Genomic DNA, 8710 nt, shown 5'->3' on the forward strand with positions numbered 1-8710 from the left:
TTATATTGCAAATATATTTCTGTTTTTACATAAATCAATTAGATTTTCTGAGTACGGTTGTTGGGGACCCTGGCTTGCTAAATGAACTTTTGAAAACCCACATGGGACAATATTTCAGAAAATGTAATTTTACATACTGTTTCACATCATTGCATCTCCTCAGTGTATTTATCTCCCAACGCATTTGACTGCATTTCTGTGGGGAAGAATAAATGCGTAATGGTTCTTTAAAAGCATCTCAGCTCCCCCAGCTTTTTGAAGAATTTACCAAAAATAAAGGTTTCTTTCTTGGAATGTGTTATTATCTCAAAGCTATCACTCAGCTCTCTCATGCATATGTCAATTACTCAACCACACCTTTATGAATATGTAAATCTTGCGAGAATGCCTCATTAATTAGTAATTCATGCATTTTTCACGAGCCCAATACTTTGCCAATGTAGTCTGATGAATTATCAGCCAGAAGTTAGAAAAAGGGATTTATCATCACATCTTCAGCGGTTTTGAGCTACATCTGTAATTTGTGTAGTTCAATGAATATGATTTGCATAGCTTTTTATGGACGTGTCGTTGCAGTAGGCTACTGTTAGCTTATCATGTGATCGGAGGATTTGTACCTGGAATCTGCCAGTGCATTTATAATGTTAACAGTCATATGTTGCAGTGTAGATGTTTGGTTACATTATTATTATTATTGCCTTAAATATGAAAACACCAGGGTCTCAGTTTATTTGCTTTAATATTTTTAATAATCATGTTTTTCTCAAGCTGTATATTTCTGAACATGTTGCAGGGACAGACGTGGATGTGTTCTCTGTCATACAAACATAAAGGTTTGCACGTGAACCTGGCTTCATCTGAGGAAACCTACTGGGGACCGCTGCCACTGGTACAGCACTGCTGAGGTCCAGGAGGGGCCAACTTTGGTTTCAGTCACCATCACCCAGAGAGAGGAGCAAATAACTCAGTCCCCAGAGAGAGGAGCAAATAACAGGGGAAGTACCAGAGGAAGGAGACGTGGACTGGGGGATGGGATTGGGCAGACCCACTTACTGTACGGTTACGGTGGCTGGAACTACTGAGAACTCATTGACACTGAATTTGGATGCCTGTGCAAACAGAAATCTTGCCCGTCACTGCAGACTTGCCCCTCCCCATGTTCTTTTAAGATCTATATCTTGATTTCCAGTGAGGCACATTCTTTGGCAGAATTAATCAATTAAAATGACAGCCATGCAATTTAGGAACCTGAGGTTAAATGATTCAAAATTGTCAAATTTGCTGATGTCAACATGCACAGCTGAGACAAATTCCAATAGCAGTCCAGAAGCATCCAAGTCCATTTGTGCACAGGTTCTCTAATTCTACCTTTCATGAAAATGTTTCTCATTGTTCATTCTCACTTGTGTGGGCAAGATTTTGGGGGCTGCACAATGCTGAATGCTGTTTTAAGAGTATTCAAATTAAGATTGTTTCTGATCAGTTGAGACAGATTATTTCTCGACACTCGTGGTACTGTATAAAACAAAGCCTTGGTATAAGATCAAAACATGACAAACAACCGCTCAGAATTTGGATTAGGTATGCAAAAGAGATTAGAAATTTAGATTGCCTTCCCTCATTTTAAGCCTATTGGCCCATACTTGGCAAGGGGTACAGAACAAGAGTGAACTGTGGACAATACCAATAATATAATATAAGAGAATACTCACTTGTGCCCATCTTGTTCCTTGAAGAGATTCTGACAAAGGCCTGAGAATTTGTTGGCAACGTGTAATAACTGTTCTGCCCTTTCTACTTTACATCTCTACATGTATTCTACTTTTTTGGCTTCACATCTCGATTTCTACCCTGGCTACTGTACATCAAACACCCCCCATTAAATTTTAAATAGGCTAAAGCTACATTAATGGATAATGTATGCAGGATCATATGTGTCCGTACTGAAATGCATTCGAATTGGCAATATTGTACCGCATTTTCTACACTGTAAAAAAAAGATTGCAAATTCTAAAATTGTATCTACTGCATACAGTAGCTAATGTTACCCATGTTAGTGATAATGCAAGCTTGCTATTTCCGCACGGTGTGCATGTTGCATGACGAACAAAAAGAAGAACATTTCTCTCCTATTTGCCATCTCTTAACACTTGTCTGTCAACGGATGCGTAACTTAGAATTTTAGAAAATATCAACATTTTTGGGTGGACTGTAAAATGGCTAACTAGCAATATAGCCTTAAAGAACATACTCACAGACTATAAAAACTGACGGATGATGTATTTCTGTAGGCTTACCCAGAAGTCCCTGCACTTCCTGGTTCTTAGGGGGGAAGGCAATGGGGTTTTTGTATGGGAACTTCGGTTAAATGCATGAAATAAGGTCTGTGGTTAACGAAAGTTTATGAAATAGCGAAGCTTATACTCAAGCTTTGTGAAGATTATCTTGCTGAACACAAAATTTGCGGTTTCATAAACTTTTGTTAACCAGACTTTATTTCATGCATTTAACCAAAATTCCCATACAAAAATCGTATCTCATAGTTACTTGACTAAGCAAGACTACGTAAAACCTAGTATAGGCTATAGCTGACCCACAGTAGCCTGGTGAACCAGACGGTCATGTGAACTCACATTCATTTCGTTCTACCAGATCTGTCTGACCTGTCTGGTACCATTCCTGTCTGGTACCAGACCTGTCTGGTAGAACGAAATGAAATGTGAGTTCACATGACCGTCTGGTTCACCAGGCTAGATCCACAGTGTTGCCAACGCTTTTCCAAGGAAAGTCGTCGCTCTACTTGCCCCCCTTTCCCCCCCCACCCTTGCTCAGCTACAGCCCCTCCCCCGCCCGTGCATTTCAGTCAATCAGTCACTCACTCACGGACATTGGGAATGTAGAGCTGCCTCGCTATCGTGGGTCAGCTACAAACTACTCCATTGCCATGCCATGGCCATGTGAACACCTAATGAAGTTGTTCTAGACCACAGTTAAACAGTTTCAAATAAATATGCTGCATTTCTTGGCTATAACCCAGTGGTTGTCCAGGGGCCTCCAGGGGACCTTGAACCATTATAAATAATTTATTTCATTACTATTTCACTCACTAGATCCAATTTGATGATGACCATATGGATTATGCACAAACATCTCCCAGGGCCGTAGCTAGCTATGAGGACGGGGAGGTCCGGACCTCCCCTAATATTTCAGCCTGCCAAAAAAAAAAAAAAAAAAAAAATTTTTTTTTTTTTTTTTTTTTTGCAGGCCAGGCCAGGCCACTCACTGAACAGCAGGCCAGGCGCCGCCTACTGGTTTACTAGTGGTTTTATTACTTTATTCAGGTTTAAAGTGGGTGCATCTCATTGTAAAATTGGACTTGGCCCAAATTGGGCTTCAAACGGCCCAAATCAGGCTTCAAACGGCCCAAATCTGGCTTTAAACGACCCAAATAGGGCTTCAAACGGCCCAAATCTGGCTTCAAACGGCCCAAATTGGGCTTCAAACGGCCCAAATTGAGCTTCAAACGCTGAATAATGACATCACAACAGTATAATCCTAATGTTGATTTAAAATGATATATTACTCTAAATATGGCTTAAAAAGGGGGAAAAAAAACCCCAATTTTTTTTCGGCGGCGCCCTAATGGGCGCCGCCAAATCCGCCTCCCCTTGCTGGACCTCCCCTATTTCGGAACTCTGGCTACGGCCCTGACATCTCCCCACATAGAGTAGAACATTCTGCATGTCTATAATGCTACACCAACACCTTGCAAGTTGAGGTCTGGGACGCAGCCATATCAAATGGCGGTTCAGGGCCCAATGCGTATCCATTTGGAGGTCTTTGCCGTGAAATAGTTTGGGAACCCTTGATGTAACCTCCTGAGTAACCAGAACAAGGTTCCCTGTGCGAAGCTCGCTCCTCCGGGCTTCGTGTCGAAGTGTCCTTGAGCAAGACACTGACCCCCTAACTGCTCTCCTAATGAGCGGTGGGTGCCTTGCATGGCTGCAGTGTGAATGTGAGCGTGAATATATAGTCATACTCTAAAGCGCTTTGAGCAGTCGTCAGACTTGCAAAAGCGCTATAGTACATGTAAATCCACTTCATTTTACATACATATATATATCAATTAGATATATATACCAACACATGTCCGACACGTGTAAGAGACTATACACACAACATTATTGTGTTGTGTGGATTTTGTGTGCGTCTTGGTTGTTCTTGATATATTCTCATGAATTAACCAAAGTGCCTGCTTTAGAGATGATAGGCGTGTAAACGAGACATGGTGATGTCGACTTGTGTACACAGTATAAGTGTGGGCTGGGGGTTCCCCCCCTGTTAAATCACCAGCATGTTCTGGAGAGGTGCTCACAGGGCAGGAGGACTGGGAGCAGTGTTGTAGGCTACTGGCCAGCGCACATTGCTGGCTGGACCATGAATTGAACATGAAGGCATAGAGGCAGAGAAGCACATGGGGATGTTGCCTGTTCTGTGGGGGATTACAGTCTGCGGCCTCTCAGATGCAGCCACTTTGTTCCTGCGTCCCCACTGGCCCGGGCATATATTTATGTAAATGGCAGGGGCTCCTCCGCGGTAAACATGAGTGTACTCTGAGGAGAGGGCGCCAGGGGACTTTAAAGCAGTAAATATGGCTTGGCAGGGGGGGGTTAAAAGAAACAAACAAATGTGGCATCGTAATAATGTACACCACTTTACAATTCAAAAGTGCAACATTAAATCATTCAGCTGGATTATTTTAATACAACTGTATTAGTTTTGAATAATGGGTTGTGGGGGGTTTTCTGATTTACAGTCATTGCTCTAACTCTTGCTCAGCGTTTTCTCTGAGATATGAGTGTGAATTGACTTGGGTGGACTGTAGGAGCCTATGGGTCACTATTGCACAGCAATGCGTTACAGAAATGTTACTTTTTACAACTAACGAGGAGTGCAATGAATTACTATTTCAATTTCAGTTACCTAACAAAAAATGTGCTGTTTCGTTAAATCTTCGAAATATCAGATTGAAATTAAATTGGGGGAGGGCGGGGGGATTTCTTCATAATTAGTCATGGGTGTGTCAATCGAACCCGGTCACACAGTGTGCTAGCCTAGATAAATGAATGATGATCACTGTGACTGCATCAATTAAATGGATCACAAAAAGACTGGACATCAACACTATTTGGTTACGCTGATCATCCACACAAAAGTGCACAGTGGAGGTCATTGAGATTTCCTTTCTTACCTTTGCATATTATAGGAGAGTAATAGAAAAGTAATACAAGTTGTGTCACACTGCTCCCAGCCAGTAAATAAAGCAATAATATTACTTCCGAGATGAGTAATAATGTATTACTTTTTGAGTACTGAGCCCAATCCTGCCAAGAGCCCAGTTGGACCCAATATTTGCACATGCCTGTCAGTATTATTGTATCAACCTGTCGATGTACCGGTAGTCATTTTTACTGTGATCTCTAATCTTATCTACCAGCTATGGGGAAATTATCAAGGAGGAGCCTCGGTGTTAAAATGAAGTAAGTAAGTAAAAGTTTATTTCTAAAGCACCCCTCCCAGCACGAGTGCACAGAGTGCTGTACATAATATGTCAGTCAAAACATTTAGGCCTATATGGCACTAGGGCATAATAGTAACATAGCATAACATAACAGCAAAAGTAGGATAAAATCTTAAAAACAATATACAAACATAAAACCAAGTGACAATCTGCAACACTTCAAGCATTGATTGTATTAAGTGTTTTGCATCTATATAAAAAAAAATCTATATAATAATACTTTTGTGTGTTTGTGTTTGTGTGTGTGTTTTAGTTTTGTTTGCTACTTACCTATTACCATAACATGATTTCAAATACAGGCTGATTAATCACAATTGGTCTACATTTATCCATTCAGCTTGTATATGAAATATAAATTCAATCTAACAGAAAAATAGATACATTGCTCCAAAATGTATGCTTTTAACCATCTTTGGCTGCTGTGTTTTTTTTTATCCCTGTTGTATCGACCATGTTCACGACCAGCTGCAGTTGTTTCTGCTATAAGTTGAACCTGAAGAATTAGAGAGGCACAGTCAGCCTTCTGTTCTCCATACAGACTAGGGAAACCCGTTAACTGCTCCTGTTGCTCAATGCTGATTCTTTAGGATTTGCTCCCTTCAATCAGGGACATTTCTTGTCTCTGTAGACATGGCAGGGATGATGAGAAACCCATATAAGATTAAAACATGGTGCCTAAGGAATTCAACATTGTCTCCCATGTAAATCTAACACATATATGGGCCTTTCCTCAAAATTACATTGCAGCAAGCTTGTCAAGCATTTGGGTTCTGATAATTACTATGCAATCATATAGATGCAAGTGATATTAAATATTCATTTGCTACTTCCTTGAGGAATAATGGTGATGGAAAAACCGTGGAAGTCGTTTTCTATATTTAATGATTCTTTTAACAAAACTAAAAAAAAATAAGCCTAAACAAGATTCATATTTTGTCTGCCTGTTACAAGAAAAGAAAAAAAAGTTTTACGATGTGGAGGTTGAGTTGAGACTACCATATTAATGTAAAGAGTTATACTGTAGCAAATATTCTTCCATATATTTAAGAAAAGCAGTTCTACATGTCTAACCCCTCCCCTCATTCACGCTCTATAGCCAAAGAGATTGACATAGTAATAAACTGATGTTAATTAGACATACTTTGAAATTCTCCATTCTGCTCCTCTCCATGCTGTATAGTGGAGCTGGTGGCTTATTAAATCATTTGCTGCTCTTGGGTGATCTCCTTTTGAATCTTGGCCTGACCCTCCGGGCACAATTTATTTTTATTTCAAAAAAAATTTACCAGCAAATTTTACATTAGTTCAAGAGAATTATAAATCATTATTACACGGGCAGATACTTCAAACATTTTGTTTAAGAGCTTTCTGCTCGATGAGGCATCAAAGGAGATGTTCACACTGATGACTGTTACACTGGCACACGTCCATTCATTAGCACACTGAAGTTGGCATGATCATGTTGTGTGCATGCCCCGCAAAATACCAAATCTGCCTGCTATCTTTGTAAGCTTTTGTTATAACCAGGAGGAGGTGCCCGATAGCTTCCAAACGCAGAAGTCGCCAAAGGCTTTATGAAAATTTTAACATAGACTTAGTGCATATTTATCAACAATAAATAACCATGTTTTATCTCAAGCAAGTTTAATGTATCCAGTTAGTTTAAAATTTATTTTCTGAAATTGTTTGAGAACCCTCCCCCCCCTTTTTTTTTTTAGGAAAACCCATTTATCTCCCACTTACTGGGACCGTTTGTTTTGAAAGATACCGCTGAGTATCATCACTATTGCATTGGAATCGGGAAATATTTGATCGACTTTGAAGAAGTGTGCGCAAATAAGATATAAATAAATTTGACTTGACAGTTTAGCCAGTCCTGCAATAATAAAAAAAATGCTGTAATATTTTCTTTGCATTGGAAAGTCTGTATGCCGTTTTTGTGGAATTTCTTGGACTAACATTACTATTAACATTCAGCTTTGTTGTTCGTTCAGGTTTGTTGATTTTTTCCATAATTTGTTCCATTGTAAGTGAAAAATTATGTAAATAGACGGTGACGCCGAGGCTAGAGGTCAGGGAGGCTGTAGCGTGAGCACAGGAAGCGTTCGGCTGCGGGTTAGGGCTTGCTGCAAGGCCCGGAGGCTAGAATGCCGGACCCAGAGGCTGGAAACTGGAATGCAGCACCGGAGGCTGGAGAATGGAGTGCTGGACAGTGAGGTGGCTGAATGGAGTGCTGGACAGTGAGCGTGGCTGGGGTCCGGAGGCTGGAGAATGGAGTGCTGGACAGTGAGGGAGGCTGGGGTCCGGAGGCTGGAGAAATGGAGTGCTGGACAGTGAGGGGGCTGGGGTCCGGAGGCTGGAGAATGGAGGGCTGGACAGTGAGGTGGCTGGGGTCCGGAGGCTGGAGAATGGAGTGCTGGACAGTGAGGTGGCTGGAGAATGGAGTGCTGGACAGTGAGGTGGCTGCTGGGGTTCGGGACTGGAGCCTGGTCGCTAGATTGCAGGATTGGAGTTCGGAGACTGGATCGCTGGGGCGGCACTGGGTGCCACTGGAGACACTAGAGAGCCCCCGAAAGAGACAGGAAGCAAATTTCTGCTCCTATCTTCCAAGAAGCTTGTTTTTTGTCTTGTTTAAATTAACTCGTAAATTTCAGGTCAGAAACTTGAAATACACAGAGAAACCATGAAGTAGGGTTAGAGAGAGAGAGAGGGGGGGTGAGAGAGAGAGAGAAGAGAGAATAGAAGAGAGAGAGAGAGAGAGACCACTCCACTGTTCTCCAAGCTGAGTGTAACGGGATCTTTATTTTCCTTATCTAATTAGATGCCATATTCAACATGCATTGATCAGTGTACGCTAATTGTGACGCTGGATCTTATGTTATGATTAATGCCATTGTTAGCCGTTTCCACAAAGCCCATGGCAAGACCAGTGGAACATAAAACTGGTCTTAGCATCAAATATGGTGGCATGATTAGCGTGGCTTTTTTCTCCCCAGTCCCACTGAGCTACAGAATACAAAGAGCCAGCTCAATATAGCCTCCACCAGAGGTGGCAAAGCCTCTTTGATTGGACCCTGCTTCTGAAATATCTGTAATTCTAAATAGGTCTCATTAATGTGCCATTGCCTT

At 41.3% G+C, this 8710-nt stretch overlaps 1 pseudogene across 1 annotated transcript in view; it reads left to right on the top strand.

Annotated features, from left to right (window-relative positions):
- The first annotated feature begins 7806 nt into the window (after positions 1-7806).
- LOC310789037 overlaps positions 7807-8710 on the top strand; it is a 2251-nt pseudogene continuing 1347 nt past the window's right edge. The window contains exon 1 of the transcript in view: positions 7807-8035. The product of the transcript in view is annotated as an uncharacterized misc_RNA (transcript). The remainder of the gene's footprint in view (positions 8036-8710) is intronic.

Source organism: Poromitra crassiceps (assembly GCF_964638095.1).
Source record: "Poromitra crassiceps genome assembly, chromosome: 14".
NCBI lineage: Eukaryota > Metazoa > Chordata > Actinopteri > Beryciformes > Melamphaidae > Poromitra > Poromitra crassiceps.